The sequence below is a fragment of the Pelophylax lessonae genome (assembly GCF_965119305.1).
Source record: "Pelophylax lessonae genome assembly, chromosome: 8".
NCBI classification, from domain to species: Eukaryota; Metazoa; Chordata; class Amphibia; order Anura; family Ranidae; genus Pelophylax; species Pelophylax lessonae.
Window position 1 is genome coordinate 108611209 of NC_138775.1, and position 26388 is coordinate 108637596.

The following is a 26388-nucleotide window of genomic DNA, read 5'->3' on the forward strand; positions in this document are numbered from 1 at the left end:
AGTGCTTAGCCAAATAAATATTGCATCAAATAGTCTTATAAAAGTGCATGTAGCCAATATAAAGTGCATCAATAATCAGTGAATACGTGAATCATAAGTAAAGTCCCATGCACCAATAAATAGATAAATAAATATGTATATATAAATGGTGCAGTCTCCAAGGGATGATTCTTCCTCATGAAACAAATCTTCACTCCGTTCACCACATAGGCACCCAGTGTGTGGGAATGCTTACCGGAAAGCACCGACCCCTTAATTACAGGGGGTCAATGCAAGCAGACTGATATCAGAGTGACCAAAATCCAAAATGAAAGGTCAAGCCCTCCTCGAGCATCCACTCCACAAACGCTTGTATAACAAATAAGCTTCACACTCCTCCGCCACCTCACGCTCCTCAGCGATATAAAAATGAAGGAATGGCAAAAATGGTGAAGTACGTTCAAGCAGTTTATTTAGAAATAAAGTGGACACACTTACATCATAAATAGATATACGGGCATTCAACACAGGATCCTAAATTGACAAGAGAGGTTACCGCTTACGCGCTATTCAAAACCGCATCAATCGGTCCCGGAAATGGCAGAAATAAACATCGTGATTGCGCTCCTTTTTTCTGCCATTTCATGATGGATGGAGCCAAATACAGGACAATTCTGGAAGAAAACCTGATGAAGTCTGCAAAAGACCTGAGACTGGGACGGAGATTTGTCTTTCAACAAGACAATGATCCAAAACATAAAGCAAAATCTACAATGGAATGGTTCACAAATAAACATATCTAGGTGTTAGAATGGCCAAGTCAAAGTCAAGACCTGAATCCAATCGAGAATCTGTGGAAAGAACTGAAAACTGCTGTTCACAAACGCTCTCCATCCAACCTCAGCTTGAGCTGTTTTGCGAGGAGGAATGGGCAAAAATTTCAGTCTCTCGATGTGCAAAACTGATAGAGACATACCCCAAGCGACTTACAGCTGTAATCGCAGCAAAAGGTGGCGCTACAAACTATTAACTTAAGGGGGCTGAATAATTTTGCACGCCCAATTTTTCAGTTTTTTATTTGTTAACAAAGTTTGAAATATCCAATAAATTTCGTTCCACTTCAGGATTGTGTCCCACTTGTTGATTCTTCACAAAAAATTACAGTTTTATATCTTTATGTTTGAAGCCTGAAATGTGGCATAAGGTGGCAAAATTCAAGGGGCTGAATACTTTTGCAAGGCACTGTATACAAACTGTTGTAATTCCTACACCTTTCACCTGATTTGGATGTAAATACCCTCAAATTAAAGCTGAAAGTCTGCAGTTAAAGCACATCTTGTTTGTTTCATTTCAAATCCATTGTGGTGGTGTATAGAGCCAAAAAGATTAGAAATGTGTCAATGTCCCAATATTTATGGACCTGACTGTACTTAGGATAATGTATAATTTTGTATTTTGTTTTGTTTTTGTTGCAGGGCAGTCTTGTCATCCCCGCTGGTTTAAGTGCGCTGAGTTAATTAGCATGTGAATTATAACCTTGTCTAGATGGGATTAGCCATGAGTCTGCTGTACCTTGTTATCTAACCATTGTGTGATGTTTTGGGTAAATATTCGGGTCATTGTTCATGTAGTGACTGGCATACTTCTCAAGTGTATAAAAGTCTGTTTCTTGTTCAATAAAGAGTTCATGTTTTCAGACACATACAAGCTAAGTTCAGGCTAGTTTTGTATGTAGTGTGGCTGGAATCTCTATGTTCAAGACTGGAGGAAGCCATATACTGACAGAAGCCTACAAGCACAGTGTGGGTGGGCGGTCCCGTTACACTGGTTGGCAGCGGCAGGATGCTTCCTGCAGTCTGGGACATCCAAACCTCCACCGGGATCCAAGGTCCAGATAGCAGAAGAGGAGAGGTACAGATACCAGCCGCCATGGAAGAGGAATTTGGAAGGAGGTTGCGAGAGATGCGGATATAGCACAGGGGACCAGTGTCAGATAAGGTCCTGCTAGGATGGTATGATTTAATCCGCTTTGAACTCTGGAAAGAAGCGCTAGCCCGTGAGCAGTGAAACCAGGGAAAAATCCTCCCCTCCATCCAGGAAAGGTACTGGTCGCAGTATAGATTATGGGTGCTGGTTTTTGGAGGTAAACCGCACAAGGAATGGAAAGCTGAGTTAAGCAGGCTTGTCCAAGAGGAGATACGATTGGATGAGAGCTACAGAGCTCTCCGCTGGTATGCAACCCAAGTGTGCCCATGGACAGCAGACGACAGCCCAATGGAAGGCTTTGGCTACTGCGGCCTGGGACTGTCAGAGAAGTGGTCAGAGGATCCTAAATTTGGGAGCGGTTTGGAGTGGCGATTAGAGCAAATTATGGATTCCAGAGAAAATATCCTGAACATCTCGGAAGTGCTCTGGGCATTGGAAGATATGGAGTTTCTGGCCGTTCAGGAATGGGAGCTGGAGATCGCCTACAGACGGCTGCAAGACTCTGCTCAGCACCAGCCAGTGTTACTGGGAGAGGAGATTGGGGGGTCCCTCGTCCCAGCAACAGCACTGGGGGTGGAGACAGTCGGTCCCACTACCCAGCCCCAGCAACTAATTAAAACTGACTTTTCATCGGAGGATGATATGGCTGATATATCACCTGCCAAAGTGCTGGCACTGGGCCGAGTGCCACCAGCCTGTGCCCTGGACTTTCAGCAATTCCAGAGACTGAGGATTTAATAGACTTTTCTGCTGAGGAGGAACGTCCCAGTGAGCTTACAGCAGAAGAGTGGGCATCCACGCATAGCGCTGCTAACCTCTGCCTGCAACAATTGGTGACCCAAGAGGATGTGTACAAAGCCACTGACTTAAGTTTTCTTCCCTGTGGAACAGCAGGCATCAGGGCCTAACATCACTTAACTCTGCCCAACACCAACAGCAGCTTTAGCATCCCCGAGAGAAGAGGCAACCGGCCTTTCTGCAACGCCACTGACAGGGACATGGGATTTCCTGCCAGCAGCATCTATGGAGTTACAAGAAACGTCTACAGCAGAAGAGCTGACAACTGGACAGAGGGTTCAAGACCTCTGCCCCACACTTGCAGCAGTTCCAGAGGTCCAGGTTGAGAAGGTGGAGGTCTCTCCCCAGCAGCAGACAGAGCCCCAGAATGATGATACCAACCAAGCAGAAGAGCTGGCAACAGGGCAGAGTGCTGCTGGCCTCTGCCCTCAACTAACAAAGGATGGTTTTCCCGAGAAAGTGGATGGGACTACAGTCTTCACTTGCATACCCCAGGGATGCTGGGCAGTGGGTCCAGATCCCCAACAGCCTGACAAAGTGAGCTCCAGCATCTAAAAGGACTCCTGGGAGAAGGGCCAGTCCCCACTTCTCCCCAGCGGGTATGTTCTATGAGAGAGGCAGAGGTTGGCCGGGTGAGTAAAGCTGTTTTCCAGGCAACTTTTTGGGGTACTGTGTGTGTACAGACATTGGGGGACAGGAACTATGGACTAACTTCGAAGTCAACACGTTTGGAGTCTCCTCCTGTGTTTGTCTCCTTTGGAGAGGGGAGACATGTGACTGGAGTCACTTTGGTTGGGGGGCCTGTGGAACCCAGCTTACCTTAGAGAGGTTGGGAAATCCCTCTCTCTGCCCCCTAGGCTTCTCTTATGTGTAAGTCACCCTGTGTCTATTATAGGCACAGGGTGACCAAGGAAATGATTGACTTAATGGACACAGAATATGGGGTTTGGATTACTCAAATGGGACAGTAATAATTAACAATATATCTCAAGAACTATGAAGATTTGATCCCACTTTACACTGTGAGACCTACAGACTGTTGTAGACGGTTGCCATGAAGTATGTAACTGACAAGCAGACTGATACTGGGGTCTCTTGCCATTGTCTGTATAATAAGGTGTTCTGTTTTTCTACTTCGGATAATGTATAAATTTGTATTAGCTTTGTTGCAGGGCAGTCTTGTCATCCCAGCTGGTTTAAGTGCGCTGAGTTAATTAGCATGTGAATAATACCCTTGTCTAGATGGGATTAGCCATGAGTCAGCTGTACCTCATTATCTAACCATTGTGTGATGTTTTGGGTAAATATTCGGGTCATTGGTCATATAGTGACTGACATACTTTGCGGGGAAGCCCACAAGCGCAAGCACAGTGTGGGTCGGCAGTTTCGTTACACCTCGGCTGATGTTCACGCTCCCGCCCTTCTCTCTGCTTTTCATGCTCGCTTTCCTCAGAAACCGTTTTTTGCTCCGCGGAACAGAAGGGAAGGGGAGGGTACTGTCAAGGTCTTACCTTTCCCTCTTGTCGGTAGCCATACTGGACGTGTGCAGACTGCTGCCTCTTATAGACTCAGATGGCATCATAACTTTCTGCTGCCTGGGCGTCGCACATTGATGATGTCACACACCTGACCATATCACCTGCAGGGTTGCAATCATTGCCCTTGTGTTTGTGCTCCAAGGCGCATCTCTGCTAGCAGTATTTTGTTCTCTGTGTTCCTACTTGCATGACCTGGCTTGGCTGACTACTTTCCTGGCTCTCGACCCGGCATTGGCTGATGACTCTCCTGGTTCTCGACTCAGCATCGGCTGATGACCCGGCTTTGGCAGACGACCAGGCTTCGGCAGGCTACCCACTTCTGGATCCGACCCCCGGCTTGGAGTACTACCTACTCCTGGACTTGACCTGCTCTCGTTTCCTCACTGTTTCTCTGCGATTATAATTGTTGTTCCTCCAATAAACTGCTTCATTTTACCTGCATTCCCGTGTGGTCTGGTTTCCTGGCACCCTGACAGTCTGTGGCATCCGCCAGGAAATCTCGTGAGATTGCTACAAACCTCGGTACCTTTCTGTTGAGCCGGGATGCCAACAGATCAACCTCCTGGGTGCCCCACTGGATTGAATCTTTCTGCCCATCGGAGGAAGCTGGTTACTTCCAGGGCTGCCAACACACTTTTTGTTCCACACTAGTGATTGACATAGGCCACCGATGTGGCATTGTCCAACTGGATCTGTACCAGGAGCCGCCGGAGTCAATCAGTCCAGTGATCCAGGCACAGCCCTTATCACCCGCAGTTCCAAGACATTAATCAGTAGTCTAAACTCTTCCAGGGTCCAACAATCCTGAGTGGAGCTCAGTTCCAGGATACCTCTCCACCCAGACAGACTGGCAACCGTGGTGTCCACTGTTCAATACTAGGGGAGAAAGGATTTGCCCTGTCGAAGATCAGGAGAGCGAAGCCACCAGTCCAGGGACCCCCTGGTTTTCTGGCTCAGCCAAATCTGATTGTCCAGAGACCTCAGATACTTGTCCCATTTTACCAAGATCTCCTTTTGAAGGGACCTTGTATGGAACTGTGCAAACCGAACCACTCCGAAGGCAGATACCATCTGGCCCAGCAGCCGCATGTAAGTCTGGAAGGAGGACCGCCTGCTGGACAGCAGTAGATGAATTGCAGCATGCAACTTCTGGAGTTTGTCCAGAGGAAGGAATACTCTAGCTAGAGCTGAGTCAGACCCAGATAATCCATCTTTCTGAACGGAATCAGTGCAGACTTCTGGTAATTTAAAAGCCAAATAAACTCTTTCAGGGTCTGTATAGGGATCTCCACAATGTCTATCAGGGCAGCAGAGGACTCTGCTCGCAAGAGGTCATCCGGGTAACCCAGTACCACAATCTCCTGCTGACATAGCAACGCCAGAACCAGGGCCAACACCTTCGTTAAGACCCGAGGAGCAGAGGGCGAGACCAAAAGGTAACGCCACAAACTAGTAGTGCTCTTCCCCCACAGCAAAATGGAGGAAGTATTGGTGTTGGGCAAATATTGGAATGTGCAGGTAAGCATCCTTAATGTCGATAGAAGCAAGAAAGTCCCCATGAAGTAGGGATACCACCACTGTGCGAACGAACTCCATTCTGAACTTCTGTAGCCGCACAAAGCAGTTCAGAGCCTTGAGGTCCAGAATTGGATGTACCTTGCCCTTCTTTAGGACTGTGAACAGGTTGAAATAAAAATCTTGAAATCGTTCCGATACCAGAACAATCACACCCTGAAGCATTAGGTCTTGCACCGCCCCAAAGAGAGCTTGCCATTGGTCAGAGGACAGATGCACATTGGAAGGGGTGTACCTTTCCGGAGGGCAAAAACTAAACAATCTTGTAACTGGACATTATCACTTTGTGGACCCATTTGTTGTTTACCAAGGAGATCCACATACCTGGAAAGCAGTGAAGATATCCCCCCCCCCAAACCAGGCACAGGTGAAAGCACACCTTAATGCTGAAGGAGCCTTGTTCACGGGTCTAGAGAATCCCAGTCTTGGCTTTCCAGACCAGGACCGCCTGGAATCTCCCAAGGACATGAAAGGTTTTAAACCTTTGTCATTGGACCCTGAGGGACGAAGAAACTTCTTGTGAGCCGAGAAAGATGGGCCACATCTGTGACAAGGTTCTTTCTTTTCGTACATCACGAGACAGTCATAAATCATAACATATGGGTTATAAAGCCACCTACATGTGAAGGACACTGGCAACCAATCAGAAAGGATGTCCCCCTATATAACCCCTCTCTCAGTTTTTTCGCCAGTGTCTTAAGGTGATGGGATGACCCTATAGATGGTCAAGTTGAGATTTCCACTTCTGTGGAGTCAGGGTCCAAGACAGATTCTTCTCAAGGAGAGTCTGTGGAAGATCTGTCAGATCTACCGTGCACTTTATGTTTCGCTGTGGATGCTCTTACAGACTCCATAAGGCAAATATCAGGGTTTGCTTCAATGACAGTGCATATGCGCAGAATCCATTGGTTAAAGAGCTTGTCTGCGGAATTGCCATGTAGAAACTGGCTGGCTGACTTCCCTTTTCAGGGATAACACCTTTATGGTGACAATCTGGATAAGTATATCCAAAAGATATGGGGGGGGGGAAAGAGTATGTTGACACCTGTAAAAAGGAAGCAAGCATCCTCCTTTTAAAATCCCCAAGCACTCATACTACCATCGCTTCTAATTCCAGAGGGTGTTGACGGCCTCGGCTATCTGGGTCCGGAACCAAGCCTTCAGGGCAGGGCCAGAAAAAGCCCTGGGCCCAGAGATCAGCCAAGTCTTCCTCTAAGCCTACTCTGTGAAAGGGCGCCCCTACGCATTTGAGTGGGGGGGGGGGGGGAAGGCTGCTTCAATTCTCAAAGGTTTAGGTGTAAACGATCCAAGACAACTGGGTTATCTCCATCTCGCAGGGGTACAAATTGGAATTTCGGGTGTTCCCGCATCCTCGGTTTGTAAAGTCAAGTATAATCGACAGATCCCCTAAAAAGATGATTGCTCTTTCTGCCGTTGGACCAGCTGAGGGCCTAAAGAGTGATAACAGAGGTTCCGGAGAACGAAAGGTTCAGGGGTTTTTACACAAACCTGTTCATAATCCCCAAACCACACAGGGATGCGAGACCTAGTCTGGATCTCAAAGCTCTAAACCAGTTTCTGAACGTTTGTACTTTCCCTGTATGGAGGCTATGACTGAAGGAATTGACTGCATACGGAGAGGAATTTCTAGCATCCATAGACATCAAGGATGCCTATCTTCACGTGCCTATATTCCAGGCTCATCAAAGGTTTCTACGCTTTGCAAAAGAAAACTGTCATTTTGAGTTTGTGGCCCTGCCCTTTGGGTTAGCCACGGCTTTAAGAGTGTTCACAAAGATCCTAGCTCCAGTATTGGCTGTTCTAAAGTCCCAAGGGATGTAATAGGTTATCTGGATGATCTATTACTTCTAGATAAATCAGCTTCGGCACCAAGCCGAAATGTCCTCCAGACAATACAGTTCCTACAATGTCTGGAGGGGATACTGAATTTGGCAAAGTCAGATTACAGTCGGTCCAGCGTCTGGAATATCTGGGTTTTCTTGTGGAGACAGTACAGTCAAAGAAAGGTCACAGACCTTAAGGATCTGGTTTGGTCTGTAGTAAGGCTGAGATATCCTTCTGTACGTCTTTGCATGAAGTTATTGGGAAGATGGTGTCCGCATTCAAGGCAATTCCCTATGCTCAATTCCATGCCAGACGCTTACAGAACAAAATTCTATCTGCATAGACCGGAAGAGTTCATTCTCTGGACTGGTCCATGGCTCTGGTACCAAGAGTATGTCAGCGTCTGAATTGGTGGTTGGTGACCAGAAATCTGGAGAAGGGGAAATCCTTTCTTCCAGTAACCTGGAAGGGGGTTACCACAGATGTCAGTCTCTCCAGCTGGAGAGTGGTTCTAGAGGAAGCCACTGATCTGGGGAAATGGTCCTGGGTAGAGAGAGGTCTCACCATCAACATTCTGGAAATTTGAGAAGTCAGTCAAGCTTTGAAATACTGGACGCTCAGACATTATACTACCTTCCTTTTTTACAGATCCTCACTCAGAGAAAGAAGTTATTGCATTCTCTTGATCTAACGTTTGCACTTGTTTTACTTGGAAAGATCAGTTCAGATTCGTAAGACCATGCGCTTGCTTGTGCTGCCAGAAGGGCCCAAAAAAGGGTTGGCAGCATCTAAGTCTACAATTTCTCTTTAGATTTGCCATATTATTATTCAGGGTTATGATTTAGAAGGGAAGGTTTCCACCTCTTCCTGTAAAGGCACATTCTACCAGAGAAGAAGGTGCCTCTTGGGCACTTCGCCATCAAGCCTCTATGGCTTAAATTTGCAAGGCTGCGACCTGGTTGACGGTGCATACGTTCACTGCCATCTATTGAGTGGATGTTGGGACCCAGGAGGAACCTGCATTTGGCCGCAGTGTTCTACAGGCAGTGGTGTAGTCCTTTTTGTGGCCTGATGGCAGTATTTTTGGTGTCCCCCTCCCCTCAGATGCTTAGCTTTGGGACATCCCATATGTTATGAATTGTGGCTCTGTGTCCCCTGATGTACAAAAAGAAAACATTTTTAATGCACACTTACCTATAAAATACATTTCTAGAAGCAAATCAGGGGACACAGAGGTCTCTCCCCTCTTCTATGGGGCCTTTATTACTTGCTACAAAACGGAGGTACTTCCTGTGTGGGAGGGGTTTGGAGACTGTCCCAGGCAGAGGCCCGTGTCCACCCCAAACCCATTCAGGGGGAGTGGGGGGACAGCTACTCACTATAGCAGGAACCAGGCAGGCACCACTCCAGACAGAACCTCCTGAACATTGAAATGGGGGGGCAGGAGGAACGCTACGGAAATGCCTGGACCTGGTTGCATGTGACCACGCAAAGCGTTTAACTCGCAGGCCAGCCCCCGTCCAATGGGGCTATGTCGCGGCCAAACTAGCACATAGCTCTGGTCTGCATGCGCTTGCAGACCAGACTAGGGGGACCACTGGATCTAGATATCCAGCTCATCACCCAGCCCAGCAGTTGATTGCAGATCTCACAGGAAAAAAACCAGGAGAAACAATTCTATGTAAAAGGAAAAAGAAATCCCAAGACCAGAGAACCCGGCAGGGAATTAAGTTCTTACTCCTGACTAGGCAGAAAAAAACTGAAGGCCTATAGCAGAGAAGGGGATGTATACCACCTAGGACTGCCCATAGGTGTAGTCAAGTCTTTTTTCAGCCTAGTGTCCTACTCCTGTAGGGGGCAATATAAACCTGTGGTTTTCCATACTGGAGAGCTGTATCCATCAATGAACGCAAAAGAAATCCTTTTTTTGCTTATTGGTCTTATGTAATATTCTAATATTCTGAGATACTGACTTTTGGGTATTCACTAGCTGTAAGCCATAATCATCAAAATTAAAAGAAAAACGCTTGCAATAGCTCACTCTGTGTGTAACGAATCTATATATTATAGGAGTTTTACCATTTTAAATAAATTAATAAAACAAATTAACTTTGATGATGATGATGTATAATTTTGAGATGCACCAGTATATTTACGGTTTTATTCATTTTAGAGGATAGGGGAGGAGAGGGACAAGAGCTCCATGTGAGAGCCCTAAGAAGTGTTGAACCAAGTCAGTAAAAAGGCCCAATTTTCAAATAGCCCATTAGGTTTCATAAATTAGGGAGCGATATTCTGCAAAGTAAGAGAACATCGTCCAACCGAACCAAGTTTTGTGAACTGATTCCTCTCTAGAATTAGCTGCTGTCAGCATTTCCTCCATGATTAGGAGTTCATGAACCTTAGACAGCCAAAGGCTGAGTGGTGGAGGTTTTGCTTCTTTGTAATAAATTGAGATACAAGATTTGGCTGCATTTAGCAAATGCATTAAAAGGGATATTCTGTAATGTTTCACATTGTGATCAGATGAAGAGAAAAATGCCACTGAACCGTCTGGCATCTGGACATCAGTCAGCTTGGGAATGACCTGTGTAACCTGTTTCCAAAAGCCTGTGATTCCTAGGCAAGACCAAAAGATATTAAGCATGGTGCCTATATCCTTCTGACATCTACAGTACATCATCTAGTGGGGAGCATAAGGGAAAAAATGTGTGCAATATTTTGGGAACCATAGACCATTGTGATATCTTATAACCAGTTCTCTGCATAGCATATGAGATACAGAACTTAAGGTTTTTTTTTTTTTTTTTAAAGCCTTTTGATCTAGAACTTGATGAATCCCACCCTTCTTGGGGACCATAAAGAGGTTTTAGTAAAACGTGAGACCTTTCTGCAGTATGTACTAGGATCACCACCAGTGCCAATGCTGTCACTCATCTATGGCTCTCTATGCTGCATGTCTCAATGGGGTAGGCACCCCAAAAGTACGTAGACCGTGCCAATAGCCGTGCTATCTGCCATACATCTTCTGTGCCTTACCAGGGAGATTCCAGGAAAGCACTGTGACCTGAAACTCCAGCCCTAGTAGGCATTAGGACACTAAGGGGGAACACTGGAGACTTCAAAAACCCAGTCATTAACCTCTTTGGACAACATATAGAAGAAGCAGGGGAGGGAATGGGACATAAAGGGTAGTGAAGGATTGAACCTACTCACTGCAACTTCCCGCACAGCCATCTGCCATGCTATTGCAGACCACCACCATCTGGAACCAAGGTCCTGTAGGAATGTAAGGGAGAAACTGTGACAAGCCAGGAGTTTTGCTGGTCAAATGCCTCCAACCCCAGCATGGGCTACTCTCTGGGGTATTTGATTTTAGTTAGCTTTGGTGTCCAAAACCTGGCAACAAATCAAGTTAGTTATTTTTTAAAGAATAACTGAATCCTCCAATGAATAAAAAGGAAAAAAGGGATTTTTGATTTACCGTAAAATCCATTTCTCTGAGGTTCATTGATGGACACAGGTCCTTATCTTCTTGACCATTGGGTTTTTACTGCCCCCTACAGGTGCAGGACACTAGGCAGGAAAAAGCTTGACTACGCCTATGGGGCAGTCCCAGGGGGTATACTCCCACTCTCAGTTTTTATACATGCAGTGTCAGAAGAAAGCCAACTCCACAGAGAGGTGGGTGCTGTGTCTGTCAATGGACATCAGAGAAATGGAGTTCATGGTAAGTCAAAAATCCCATTTTCCTCTTTCGTTCATTGACGGACACAGCTCCTTATCTTCTTGACCCAAAGCAGTGTCAAACATGAGGGGTGGGAACAGCCAGAAAAAATTCCCAAGGCTAAACCGTAGCCAACCAGGTAACATGGAGCTCAACCATAAACAACTGGAGCTCACCTGAGAAGAAAAAAAAAAACAATACACCCTCAAAGAGGACCAGGTTCTCTAAACAGCAGCCTGCAAAACCTTGCGGCCAAAAGAAGCATCCGCAGATGCCAACACATCTACCTTATAAAACTTTGTGAAAGTGTGCACAGACAACCAGGTGGCCACCTTGCAAACCTGCATCACTGGTGCCCTGATGACGGAAGGCCCAGGAGGCACTAAGCACCTAAGCAGAGTGCGCCTTACCAGGGAAAGGAGTAACCTGACCCCTAATTGAATAGGCCTGAATCACTCTCTGTGTGACCATCTGGAAATGGTCGCAGCAGAAGCGGCCAACCCTTTCCAAGGTCCATCCGCGAGTACAGATAGTGAGTCTGACTACATAAAAGACTCCGTAGTTGCCAGGTACACCCTCCTGATTGCCCGGACCACATCCAGGGAATGCAAGGCAATTTCCTTAGGATGTCTAGGTCTGGGACATAGGAAAGGCAACAATGTCTTCAGTCAAATGGAAACCTGAGACGACCTTTGGAAGGAACGACTGACAGGAACGAAGAACCACCTTAAGGTAAGGTGAACGACAAGACAACGCTGCCAGCTCCGACACCCTGCGCACAGCAATAGCAGCCACCAAAAAGGCCACCTTCTGGCACAATGTAAGCAGGGGAACCTCACGGATATTTTCGAAGGGAGGTTTCTGGAGAACCGACAACCAAATTGGGGTCCCAAGGCGGCAATGGAGACCCCACTGGAGGAGCCAAGTGTCGAACGCCCTGGATAAAAATACGCACCAAGGAATTTGTGGCCAACGGACATTGAAAGAAGACCGCCAAGGCTGAAACCTGGCCCTTGATGGTACACAAGGCATGCGCTGCTCAACCCCCCCCTCCGAGGAAAGCCATGATCCAAGAAACAGAAAGGAGCAAGGGAGTACCCCCAAAAGATTCACACCACGCAATGTTCTTCCAAGAACAATGGTTGATCTTCCTAGAGGTAGATTTTCTGGCCTTTAACAGCATATGAATCATCAGTTCAGACAAACCTCCATCCTTCAGCACCTGGCTTTCAACAGCCAAGCCGTTAAAGCCAGCAACTGTAAAGCAAGATGGAAGATTGGCCCTTGGGACAGCAGATCTTCCCTGAGAGGAAGTCTCCAAGGAGCATCGCCAACCAGCCATACCAGAACGGCGTACCAGACCGGCGAGGCCAGTCTGGAGCCACTAAAATAGCCCGAATCCCTTCTGTCTCAATCCTGAACAGGAGTCTTGACACAAGTTTGAGAGGGGGAAAGGCGTAACTCAGACAATATTGACTCCAAGGAGCCACTAATGCGTCTGTGGCGTTGGCCAGAGAATCCCCCAGACCATGCCACAAATCTCTGTACCTTCCATTGGGAAGTGTACAGCAGAGAGGGCTGCAACAAATCGGTATGTCCACCTTAGAATCCCACCAGGACAATTCTTGTGCCCCCATGGCTTTGGCATTGTCCAGTTGAATTCATACCGGACACCCCTGAAGACAAATTGTCCAATGATCCAGACAAAGTCTGATCGCTCGGAGTTCCAGTGCATTAATGGGCAGTCCGGACTCTTCAGAGAAGGAAGCCACCTCTAGAGACCGTGGGTTCTTGTCCAATTTCACCAGAATCTTTTTGCAGAGAACTCGTGTGGAACTGTGCACACGGAACTGCCTCGAAGGTAGACACAATCAGGCCCAGCGCCCGCATACAAGCCTGGAGGGATGACCGTCTGCTGGACAACAGAACTTAAATCGCCTCCTGCAATGTCTGGAATTTGTCCAGAGGAAGAAACACTCTGGCTGAGCCCGAGTCCAGAGTCAGACCCAGATAGTCCAGTTTTGTGGACAGAACCAGAGCAGACTTCTGAAGGTCCATAAGCCAACCAAACTTCCTCAAAGTTCACAGAGTAATTTCCAAGTTGTCCATCAGAGCAGTCGGAGGCTACGCTTGCAGAAGATCGTCTAGGTACCCCCCGTACCATGATCCCCCGCTGACGCAACAATGCTAGCACCGGGGCCAACACTTTTGTGAAGACCCAAGATCCCCCTGATGTAGGGACGCCACTACCGTGCGAATGGATTCCATTCCAAACTTCTGTACCCGCACAAAGCAGCTTAGCGTCTTGAGGTCCAGAATTGAACATACCATGCCTTCCTTCCTGGGAACTGTAAAGAGGTTTGAGTAAAACCCCTGAAAACTTTCTGAAGTCGGAACAAGAACAATTACATTTTGAAAAACCAAGTCTGGTCTTGCCCCAAAGAGACCCCGTAAGCGATCTGGGGACAAGTGCAGGTTGAAAGAGAAGAACCTTTCAGGTGGATAAGACAAACTCGATCTTAAAGCCGGACCGAAGGACTTTGTGGATCCACTTGTCCTGTATCAGGGAGGTCCATGGATCCGAAAACCAATGAAGACGTCCCCCCCACCCCAGATACGGGTGAGGGTGCCCCTTCATGCAGAGGAAGCCTTGTCCGCAGGTCTGAAAGAGCCCGCTCGTGGCTTGCCAGATCAGGTCCTCTTGGAACCTCCGGTGGAGGCCCAGAAGGGCTTTGATCCTTGTCATGAGACCCTGAGGAACGAAAGGTAGCCTGCAAAAGAAGAGTATTCTTCCCCCCTGTGAGACCCTTAATGATGTCATCCAAGGAAGCACCAAACCGATGATCCACTAGAAGGAGGCAAGTCCACCACAGGTGGAACCGTACACTTTTTAAGCGGGGAATCCTCATAAAGATACCGCATAGCAAAATGCTTAGGGAACACAAGAGTGCGTTTTGGACAACCAACCCCACTGTTTTATGACAATATTGTCAAAGTAAGCAGACAACGGGAACACCCTCGCTGCTTTGGAGGGCCTGTGGGTGCCAAAAGGGACAGTCGCATCTGACGCAGCAAAAGCCACATTCTCCATTTTTAAAATTTCACGCACTTTCACGCAACATAATCAGTGCATCCAACAGTGCCTTTTCATGCGAGAGGAGCAGAGGAATTATCCTCACTAGCTGAGCACTAAGGGTGTGTGGACGCAGAAACAGTAGGGTGACTCTCAACCATGGCGGCGGAAACAGACTCAGGATCTGAGGAGACAGATGAGGCAGGGGAGGGCGGGGGGCTATATACTAAGCTCACCCAGAAAACATAACAGTCAGGGGAGGGACGCTGACCAAGGGCCCACGAATGGACCACCTACTGGACCCCGCAAAAAAACAAGGGGGGGGGGGGGTCGCCCTCCGAGCCCCTCCATAAAGGCCTGCATAATAGGAAATCCCCACCTTAAAAGGGGGTCGCCCACTGGGCAGGGTGCCATGATGGCCCCGCAGCACTAAAATGGGGCAGATGTCCTACACAATGGCAACATGGCTGCCATCAAAAAATAAACTGCCCCACAGCCCCACCCCTTTCAAGGGAGGTGCCAAGCTGGCTGCATGACCTAGTAGGCCGCGGCCATAATTTTTGTGGAGGCCAAGCCGCAAGTGCGTGGATCCCAGCCAGGCAGAAGCCCAAAAGAAGAGCGGGGGCTTCAGCTAACGTCACTAGGGCCCCCCAACAGAGGCGCCCTACTCGGCCGCATGGCCTAGTATGCCGCAAGCCGTAGCCTAAATTTTTGTGGACGCCCAGCCGCTTGGGCACGGGCCCTAGGGTAGAAGACCCCCCAGGGGCAGTGGAGAGGAGGGCAGATGCCGAAATGGAGGGTAGTGGCTTTAGCCACGTTTACTGGGACTGCCCCACATAGCTCTGAATCAGTAGGCTGCGGCCTAATTTTTGTCCGCATCCGGCCGCGTGAGGCGCGGACCCGCGGATGCTAAACCATCCGCTCCCCTAGCCTAACAACTGCAGCAGGGAGCCCAGAGGACATCCCTGCCCTAGTCACCAACACCCAGGGTGGCGAGGAACCCTGCTTAATCCCCCATTGCTCACCAGGAAAAACCCGGCCAGCACAAACTCCAACAAGCCCCCCCTTTAAGAGCATGTGGCAAAAGCCAGCTCGTAACCTCCCCCAGGGGGGAGGTCGGAAGACCCGCAGTGACCACCGAAAATTTAGAGGGGCTGGGGGGGGGGGGAAAGAGGGGAACCCGGGGAAGCCAAACAGCCCAAAGGCCCAAAACCAGGGACCCTAAGGGACCGCCGCACTAAGAACCTTGCGGCCAAAGGAAGCATCTGCCGATGCTTGAACATCCACTCTGTGGAACAGAGTGAAGGTGTGCACGGTCGACCAAGTCGCCGCCCTACACACCTGGGCCACAGAAGCCCCATGACGACAGGCCCAAGACGTACTCAGAGATCTGGTAGAGTGCGCCCTCACAGGCATAAGGGAAACTTTTCCCCGCAAAGCATAGGCCTGTTCAACGGCCTCTCTGAACCAATTGGCGACGGCAGAAGCCGACGCCGCCACGCCCTTCCGAGGACCCCCGGAAGGACAAACAAAGAATCCGACTTGTGAAAAGATTCAGACGATTTTAGGTAAACCCTAATCGCCATGAACAGCATCCAAGGAGTGCAACACCACCTCCTCCGAATGTTTAGACTTCGCGCAAGGCGAAGGCAAGACAATGTCCTCATTGAGGTGAAATTCCGAAACCCTCTTCGGAAAAAAAGAAGGGTTAGGTCGCAAGACCACCTTAACCAAGTGATTGACCAGATACGGACAATGGCAGGACAGGCTGCCAGCTCCGACACTCTGCGAGCCGAATTGATCGCCACCAAAAAAGGTGACCTTCTAGGACAACATAGACAACGAGATTTACCCGATCCGTTCAAAAAAGAACCATGTTGTAACACGGAAAGAACAAGATTCCAGTCCCAAGGAGGCAGAGGCACCCTCCTAGGAGGGACCAGATGCCCCCGAACAAAAGTGCCAATCAAGGAGATAGATGCCATAGGACGTTGAAAAAAGAACGGCCATCGCAGACACCTGACCCTTGATCATAGCCAGCGCCAAACGCTGTCAACACCCTTTCGAAGGAAGGACAACACCCCAGACACCGACCACGGGCGAGGTGAAGACCCCCTGAACTCACACCAGGCAAAATAGGCCTCCGAAATACGGTAAAAGACCTACCCCGAGGAAAAAATTCCTCGCGTCGATCAAAGTGTGAATGACCTCAGGGGAGAGACCCCTAACCCTCAGGGCCTCGGTTTCAACAGCCAGGCCGGCAAAGCCAGCGACTGCAAGGCAGGATGAAATATCAGCCCTTGAGACCGGAGATCTTCCCGAAGAGGCAGACGCCACGGGGCGTCGACCGCCAAATGCACGAGGTCTGCATACCAGGACCGGCGAGGCCAGTCCGGTGTCACAAGAATCACTGTGTTTTGGTTCCGAGACGAACCTGCGAAGGAACCTGGGCAGCAATTGAAACAGTGAAAACGCATACATCAGTCTGTACCGATGCAACGGAGCTACCAACGCGTCTGACGCGTCTGCCCGAGGATCGCGTGGCCTTGCCACGAACCTGTACACCTTGCTGTACAGACGAGACGCGAACAGGTCCACCTCCGGAAGACCCCACGTCGCGCACAACATCTGGAGAACACCCGGACGGAGGGGCCATTCCCCCTGGTCCAGGGACTGGCGGCATCAGATAATCCGCCCGCCAGTTCTCCAACCCCTGGAATGTGAACCGCAGATATCGCCGGGACATGCGTCTCGGCCCAAGACAGAATGTCGGTCACTTCCCGAGCCACCCGGGCCCCCTTGGTGTCCCCTTGGCGAATGACGTAAGCCACCGCCGTGGCAATGTCCGTCTGCACCCGAACCGGACAGCCCTGCAGCCAGTCCGGCCAACGTTGAAGGCAGAGAATCATCGCACGCAATTCCAGAATGCTGACCGGAAGGGAGGATTCCCCCTCCGACCAAGTTCCCTGGGCGGACAGAACGCCCAGAACACCACCCCAGCCCGACAGGCTGGCATCTGTGGTGACCACCGTCCATGAGAGAGGACGAAAAGACTTGCCCCCTGACACCGGCGGGGACAGGAGCCACCACAGAAGAACCCTTCTGGTGCGATGGCCCAACGAAATCCGGATCCAGAGATCGCGGTCGCCCGTCCCACCTGGACAGGATCTCCGCTTGGAGACCCCGCGTGTGAAACTGGGCGAAGGGAATCGCCTCGAAAGCCGAGACCATCAATCCCAGACATCTCATGCACGTCCGAGTGGACGAGGACGGAGCGTCCCGGAGGGACCTGACTTCCTTCCTGAAGAGTCCTGAGTTTGTCGTCCGGTAGGAAGACCTTCGCCTGGACAGAGTCCAGAACCATTCCCAGGTAAGGGAGACGAACCGATGGGCACAGTGCTGACTTTGGAAAAGTTATCGTCCAACCAAACTCCTGCAGAGACTGCATCGTAACGGACAGAGCCTTCTCCAGACCCTGGCTGGTCGCAGACCGAACCAGAATATCGTCCAGATACCCTAGGACAGAGACGCCCTGGGCTCTCAACAAAGCCAAAACCAGTACCCGCACCTTGGTGAACACCCGTGGAGCCGAGGCGAGACCAAAGGGCAACGCCACAAATTGGTATTGATCCTCCGCTATGGCGAATCGAAGGTACCTCTGGTGACCCTCGAAATTCGGGATGTGAAGATACGCATCCTTCAAGTCGATGGAAGCCATGAACTCCCCCGGAACCAGGGCAGCCACCACCGACCGCAGAGATTCCATGCGGAACTTGCGCACCCGCACAAAGCGGTTCAGTGCCTTTAAGTCCAGAATCGGACGTACCTTGCCCTCCTTCCCGGGCACGGTGAACAGATTGGAATAGAACCCCCGAAACCTGTCCCGATGAGGCACCGGGACCACCACTCCCTGAGCCCTCAGGTCCTGCACCGCTAGATGCAGATCCCGCAAACGCTCCGGGGACAGTAGAAGATTTGAGGGAAAAAATCTGCGCTCCGGCCTATAGAGAAACTCGATCTCGTAGCCAGATTGAACGATTTCCTGAACCCACCTGTCCCGAACCCGGGACAGCCATGGCTGAAGGAAACCGAGCAAGCGTCCCCCCACCCCAGAGTCGGGTGAGGGCGCCCCTTCAGGCCGCACTGTTGTGGGCCGCTGAACCGGACTGGCCGGACTTTTGCTTACCAGTCCACGGCTTCTTACCAGGAGCCGTCTTAGCCTTGTGGGATTAGGGTAACCACCCGTGATCCCCCTAATTAACGTATCTAGGGACTCACCAAAAAAGGCGAGAACCATCATAGGGCAGATTAGCCAAGGTCTTACGCGAAGATTGGTCCACCGACCAACACTTCAACCAAACCAAAACGGCGAGACAATACCGCCACACCATGTACACGTGCAGCCAACGGAACCATATCCAGGTCCGCATCACACAAATACATGACACCCTGGTGGATTTGATCCACCATATCCAAAGTCGCCTGGAGGGCAGAATCAGCCACCAGGACGCGATTAAGCACCTGCGTCCAGCTCGCGACAGCCTGGGCCGCCATAAGTGAAGCAAATAAAGCTTTCAGCATAGAACCCATAATAGAATAGGCATGACGGCAAAGGGACTCCGTCCGTTTGTCCGTGGCATCCCGGACCACCGGGATATCCTCAGCAGGAATCGCAGTGGGCTTATTCAGAACCGCTATTGCGTGATCCACCGGAGGTGGGACACACCAACGCCCATCAGTAGCGGGCGTAAAAGGATAGCGCAGCTTAAACCTACTTGGTATAGCAAAAGGCTTGCGTATATTACGCCAATGTTCCTTTACAGCGCATTGAAAATCATCAGTGCAGGGAAATACCTGCGATGTTTTGCGTCTTTTCTGCGTCCCATAAGCCGCCAAGGCAGCAGGAGGACAAGGTTCATCCTGTAAACGCAGTGTTTGCTTGATAGAAGCAACCAATTCATCCATGAGTGCAAGCTCTTCAGACGAGCCAGGGGGAGAAATATCAACCCCCTCAACCTCAGCCTCCATTTCTGACCCTAAAAGGTCCAGGGAGGAACGGGACCCCGACAAGGAGACCCCAGCAACAGCAGCCCCATCACCAACACCCTCTGAATCAGAGGAAATTGAAAACTTTGAGGATTGAGCAGCCATCAGCAATTGCACCTGAGTCGCAAGGCTAGCCACAATCGCAGCCAAACCCCCCCCCCCCCCCCGAGGGGGAAAACCGCAGTCCCCTGGCTTCCCACCAATGTGACAGGAAATTTGCTTTCCTGAGAATCCATGCCCCAAAATGAGTAAAATAAAATGGGTGACCGCCCCTTTAAATAAGGCGCTGCGAACGTAGCCCACCACCACACAAGCACACCCACACCAGGGACCCCCACAGGGAGAAGTTATACTCAGGCAAGGATACAGAGAATAGAGGGGAAAAACCTGGAGAGACCGCTGCTGCTGCTGGCCAGATCGGTGCTCCTGTAGAAAAGGAATTGCTGATATTCAGGGCGCTCCATTAAAGCCTATGGGAGGCTACAAGAAAATGGCCGCCATGCATGTGTACCATGCGGCCGGAGCGAGTACAGCCAAAATGGCGCCGAAACCGCCGCTCCCCCACCTCATGAAGGTGGAATAAAAATACACCACATAGTCATAAAGAACATGGTGGACCGCCGCAGCGGCGCTGTAATGTGCCCCAAACATGATAGCATCAAGTTCCACAGCACACAGCCGTTCACACACTCAGACTGACACAGAAGTGCAGCACAGCCCCCCCTCCTTGCAGCCCACAGCATGCAGTGTGAGAGATAGGGAAACATCAATAGTGTGAACACAGGGCAAGGTAACACAGTCCCAGACTGACACCCCCCAGACAGACAGGTCCCCACATGAATACACTTACCTCTTACATGGCGTGGGGGACCCGCACAGGCGAACAAGCCGCTGTACATGAGACAGGGAGAGTCGCATCCAGGACGCAGCAGAAGGTGGGTTGAGAAACCGCACAGCGTCCAGTGAGGTAGCCACCTCACCCTAGCATCCCTGCACGGAACAGGGATGGGTCGTTCAGAAAACTCAGGAGCGGTACCTGACTGAACGCTCGATGGCGGGCTGAGAAGCCACTGACCCACAACCTGCGACCAGGGGAGTCAGCCCGAGACGCAGCCCGCATTATCCTCTTCATCCGAAGATCCAACTATTGCTGGTAAAAATAACAGCTAAATAAAGAAAGAGAGAAAAAACTCAAATAAAATCAAAAAAGAGAGAAGGCTGAGACAAAATGCCCCAGCATAGAGACATCCAGCTACTCCTGACAAGCTAGACATTGAAACTGAAGCAGGAAACAGGAAGCAGGAGGGTATAGACTGAGGGGACCACCCCCTGGGGTGGGGATATGTTAAAAGCTTTAATATTGACATATTCTGTTGCCTAGCTACTCCTACGGAGCAAAGTCTAATACCCCATTGTGACGAATATGAAGATGGCGGCGACTGTTGGAGGACGTAAGAGAAATCCTATTTTTGTCCAATTACACAAATATATACTGTAGTAAAAGTTAGAAATCTGGGATGTCAAAAAGAAGTCCAAAAAAAAGGGGGGGGGGGCAAAAAGGTTACAGAGTTGAAATCACAGAGTATTGTAGGAACCTGAATGAAGAATAGAGGAAGCAGGGTAAAATATGGAAATTGCAACAACCCATTGGGAGAGCACAGAGGATCAATCTTGCGCTCCAGCCTAAGACAGGTAATCCAGTAAGAGAAAACCCCTACCTGTAGAATGATAGGCTTGAATTAATGTGTAGGCCAACCAATCATACCACAAAGAAAATAGGTGGAATAACTACCTGAACAGGAAAAGAAAACGTATATTGACAAGGAATGTTTACTAGTGTAAAAGCCTAAGACTAACATATTTAACTCTTGACTTCAGGGAAAGGAATCTTGGCTAGACAAAGTATTTTGAGGAAAGACAACCAGTCTACAGCTGGAAGCTTATGCTGAAACGTCCAACCATTCAATTCTGGGAGAGGTCGTTCCATAAGAATGATGATGTTTGGTAGATAAGTAACCTCTTACAGGGACCTGTATAGATGCAAGAGCCCTCTCAGCAGATAATCCTAATGGAGAGAAGAAAAATGAAACCCTTACAGAAGGGAAAGAGAAGGGTAGTAAGCCTTTTTACAGGAGAGAGTGGGGTGAATTATAGCTGTATTAAAAAAAAAAAATGGATATAGGCAGAGGTAAAAACATATTGCACTGAAACTGGCACACAAGAACAATGAGGGTGGGAGTCTTTTTTTTTGTTTTAGGATTGTGAAATCTGCACTAGTAGGTGTGTACAAACCGACCAAAAAATCTAAAGCGGATATTACAATTTTGTGGCCAAATGGGAGTTCTCAGCCTCACACCAAGGCTCCATTAGGGAGGGAACTTTAGTAATAGGGGTCCCAAGTTATAGATCACAGGTGTATGTCTCTACTGAAAATACAGAGATGACCACCCAGAGCAACAGATTGCAGGAGTGAGGTCATCTTTTGCAGTAAAACGTTCTGTCTTCTAAATTACTTGGTGCACTGCATAGCAGAAATCAATTAGGACCAAAATGAGGCAAGGCCTTGTGTACTCAAAAGCTGGAGCAGCTCATGCTGAAGAAGGTATTAGATGATCTGAGGGGATTAGGTCACTGTAGGCGAACAGTGGAACAAGACCAGTGATCTACAAATTGCTTCAGAAGCCCGAACAACAGTGGAAAGTTGCTTCCTCTAGGCCAAGGGTAGTAAACCTTAAAGAGGTGGAGATCTAACTGAACAACATGGGAGGAGTCAAAGATCATCGGGCACAGTGTCACCTGATTTAAAACTCTAATTGCCATACTACCATGTCGCAATCGCATGCAGTGCACGTAAATCATGGGTTTAAATCAGGCAGCGAGGAGGCAACGTATCACCTCCTCACCACCTGTCAAACGCACTTGGATCGCTTTTCAGAGGAGCAGCAGCGTCTGCTGCACTTGTGAATGAGCCCTTAGTTGTATTCCGCAATGGCACCCCTAGAGCTCGTTCACACAAAGTTGGGGGTAGTAAAACCCTGTGGTTGATTTGAGGATTTACAGCCCCCAAAATACCTACCCCCTTTAGCTGCTGAGGCATCAGGCAAAAGATGTATGCTGCAGCGGGACTTAAACCCCCTGTTGGCTTTGGTGGGTGGTACCGCCTGCCAAATGTGACCTATTCGAATAAATAGTGCAACTCTGCAGGCCCCCCACAACTGCATGCTTCTGCGGGGTCCAAGGGGTTGCAGAGCAACCAACAAGGTTCAGAGCATTTGTAGAGCGGCTTCATTCATTTGAATGAGTCATGCTCGGCAGGTGCTGCACCCACAAACCATGACAGGACGTATAACTCCTGCTGCGGCATGTGTACACCCCTGGGCACTGCAGCTAATGTGGGTTAAAGAGGAAGTAAACCCTCCTTAACCACTTGCTGGCCGCCGCACGACTATTTACTGTGGCGGTCAGCCCCTCACAGGCAAAGCGACGTAGTACTACGTCGCTAGCCTGTGAGGGTCTAGGGAGGGAGGGAGCGAGCGCGTGCCACCTTAGGGCGCGCTCCCGCACAGTCACGGACCCCCCGCGCGTGTGACCGGCGGACCCGATGTCCGCCGGTCACTCGCGATCGTCGGGTGGAGAGGGAGAAAGGCAGGCGGCTAATGTAAACAAAGCCGCCTGTCATTCTCCCCTGTGTAGGACCGTTGATCACTGTTCCTACACCTCAAGCCACAGCCAATCAATTAGAATCACGCCCCTAGGGACACACATAACCCCTCCCTCTCAAAAAAAGTTAACCCCTTCACTGCCAGTGTAATTTTACAGTAACAGTGCATATTTATAGCACCGATTACTGTAGTAATGTCACTGGTAACCCCAAAAGTGTCAAAAATGTCAGTCAAGGGTCCGATCTGTCCGCCGCAATGTCGCAGTACTGCAAAAAAAAAAAAAAAAAAAATAGCAGATCGCCGCCATTACGCGTTAAAAAAAAAACAACAAAAATCTTTCCCTTTGTTAGTAAATGCGATAACTTTTGCGCAAACCAATCAAAATAAGCTTTTTGCAATTTTTTTTTACCAAACATATGTAGCATAAAACAAATTGGCTGAAAATGTTAAAAAATTTTGATTTTTACATTTTTTTTGTGGGGAATTTCATATAAAAAAAATGTGACGCTCTTTTTTTGTTTATAGCGCATGATCAAAAAATTGCACAGGTGATCAAATACCACCAAAAGAAAGCTCTGTTTGTGGGAAAAAAAGGACGTCAAATTCGTTTAGGTACAGTGTCGCACGACCGCGCAATTGCCCGTTAAAGTCATGCAGTGCCGAATCGCAAAATAGGCCCTGGTCAGGAAGGGGGTAAAATCTTCCGGGGCTTAAGTGGTTAAAAAAATGAAAAAAAAAAAAGCCCTGTAAGACAAAGGCATAATGAGCTAGTATGCATAGCATACTAGCTCATTATGAAATACTTACCTTAGAACGAAGCCCCCACAGTGCCGCCCACTCAGTGACAGAACGGGTGACATGTTAAGGCCGTCCAGCTTCCTGGATCGCGTCCTCCGGTCTTCCGATTGGCCGGAAGCGCGGTTACATCACTCACAGCACAGGGCTCTGAAGGAACTGCACGGTTGGCCGTTCCTTCAGAGCGCATGCGCCGATGACGTCATTGGCTGCATTAAAAGAAAATATCTCCTAAATATCTCCTAAACGGTGCAAGTTTGGGAGATATTTACAGTACCTATAGGTAAGCCTTAGTAAAGGCTTACCTATAGGTACAAGTTCAAACTACAAATGTAAATAAACCCTTACTTTTCTCCCCCCCCTATAAGGCTACTTTAACATTCATGTGCTGCAGTTTACCTGTATCGCGGGTGAATGTCTATGGCTAAACACAGCAAACCCGCAGGAAAGCTGCAGGGTATACCGCACCTGTGGTGCGGGTAAACCGCAGCACATAACTGTGAAAGCAACCTTATACTAATATGCTCAGTGTATTGCTTCACACTGACCTGAAGATCTCTTCTTTCATGCTGCTGGCAACACTCTGGGGACCGCTAGCCGGAATAAGAGATGGAGAGCAGTTAGCCTCACTCCGCATGGTACAAGAGTCAGCACTACAGAGGAGGCATCAGCTTATGAGGCTCTTGCTCCCTATTACAGCTAAACTTTACAAGTAGTCCCTCTGCACTGCACTGTTTGATGCTCTGGGATGCAGGGTTAGCAAGCCCAGACCGTGATCTACCAGTCAATCAACAAGAGAAGGGCACACCAACCTTGTGCATTACAACTAAAAAAGTTTATTAAAATCCAAATAGGTAGAATACATTATACTCGCAGACCTAATTTTGATTTTAATAAACTTTTTTAGTGGTAATGTACAAGGTTGGTGCGCCCTTCTCTTGTTGTTTTATAGTGTTGATGGATACCCTTGGTCCTGAGGGGGCAGCAAGACTGCTAGTTTTGTGCATTAAGACCATTCAGACCATGCCACTTGAGTGCAGAAGAGATACTGTTTTCATGATCTACCAGTCACCTGGCCACGATCTACTGGTAGCTGACCCATGCTCTATGCTGAATAACAGGTAATAGGGTAGAAAGTGTGCAAAACTCCATCTAGCAGTTATCAACACCTTCAGACTTAACCTTTGCAGAGGTAAGATTGGAGTGGTTGGAATTTTAAAATGGTCCTCAGAGACCAGGTCGTACCAGGGGCTGTGCCAAAACTCTGAACCTGGCGAGCACTCTGTGGCTAAGTAACAATACACAGAGGACTGGAAAGAGCAACAATGAAGAACTCGTGTCCAAAGGACACATTTCAGGCTAGTCCTGCCATCTTCCAGTCCAGAGGGGTCTGGGTATGGCCTGTTGCCCGGGATATGCCGCTCCGGAAAGCCGCATAGAGTCGCAGAGAAAAAAACTGGATTGGCTCACTGACTTTGACAGCCGCAGGAGCCAATGGCGCCACAGCTTTGTCCCAGCCAATCAGGAGGGAGAGTCCCAGGACGGCCGAGGGACTCGTGGACATCGCTGGACAGAGAGGGGGCACAGGTAAGTATTAGGGGTACTGGAAGGACTGCTACACACAGAAGGCTTTTAATCTTAATGCACAGAAAGCATTGAGATAAAAAAACCTCTCTGACTTTACAACTGCTTTATTGTATTACCTGCATTAGGGTAAAAACCCTCTGCGTGCAGGTTCCTCCCCAGTCCCCCCCCCCTCCTCAAATACTTACCTGAGGCCGATCTTGATCCAGCAATGTGCTCCTGCTGCTGTCAATCACAGCCAGAGAGGAGGGAGTGGGGGGAGGGGCCAAGTCAATGGACACACAGAGTGGAGCTCAGGAGTGAAAATGCACAAGTGCTAAGGAAAGGGGGAGGGGGGGGGGGGTAAGCAGGAGCACCGGCCAGAGACCCAATGATGGATCGGGGCTGCTTTGTGCAAAACCACTGCTCAAAGCAGGTAAGTATAAACAAGTTTATTTTGATTAAAAAAAAAAAAAAATATTGAACATTTAATATGACTTTAGGATTTGAGCAAAGCCTTACATAGGCTATGAGTGACTAGTCATGACTGAACCTAAGATGGACTGTGAGTGGCTGGTAAGGAACGAGCCTCACAGGAACTGTAAATGGCTGGTCAGAGCGGAACTTCAAAAGGTTGGTGGGAGACTAGTCAGAGATGAGCTTTACATGTGTGGTAATAGGCTGGTCAGGGCTGAGCTTTACATGTGTTGTGAGAGGCTGGTCAGGGCTGATCAATCCACACTCTGCTATGCACCAAACGCCTAAAGAATATAGAAGGTTGCCTTATGTAGAGTGTAGAAC

At 49.0% G+C, this 26388-nt stretch overlaps 1 protein-coding gene across 4 annotated transcripts in view; it reads right to left on the minus strand.

Annotated features, from left to right (window-relative positions):
- The window catches only part of TNRC6B (trinucleotide repeat containing adaptor 6B), a 754281-nt gene that overhangs the window by 206350 nt on the left and 521543 nt on the right, over positions 1-26388 (minus strand). The gene's annotated exons all lie outside the window — the stretch shown is intronic.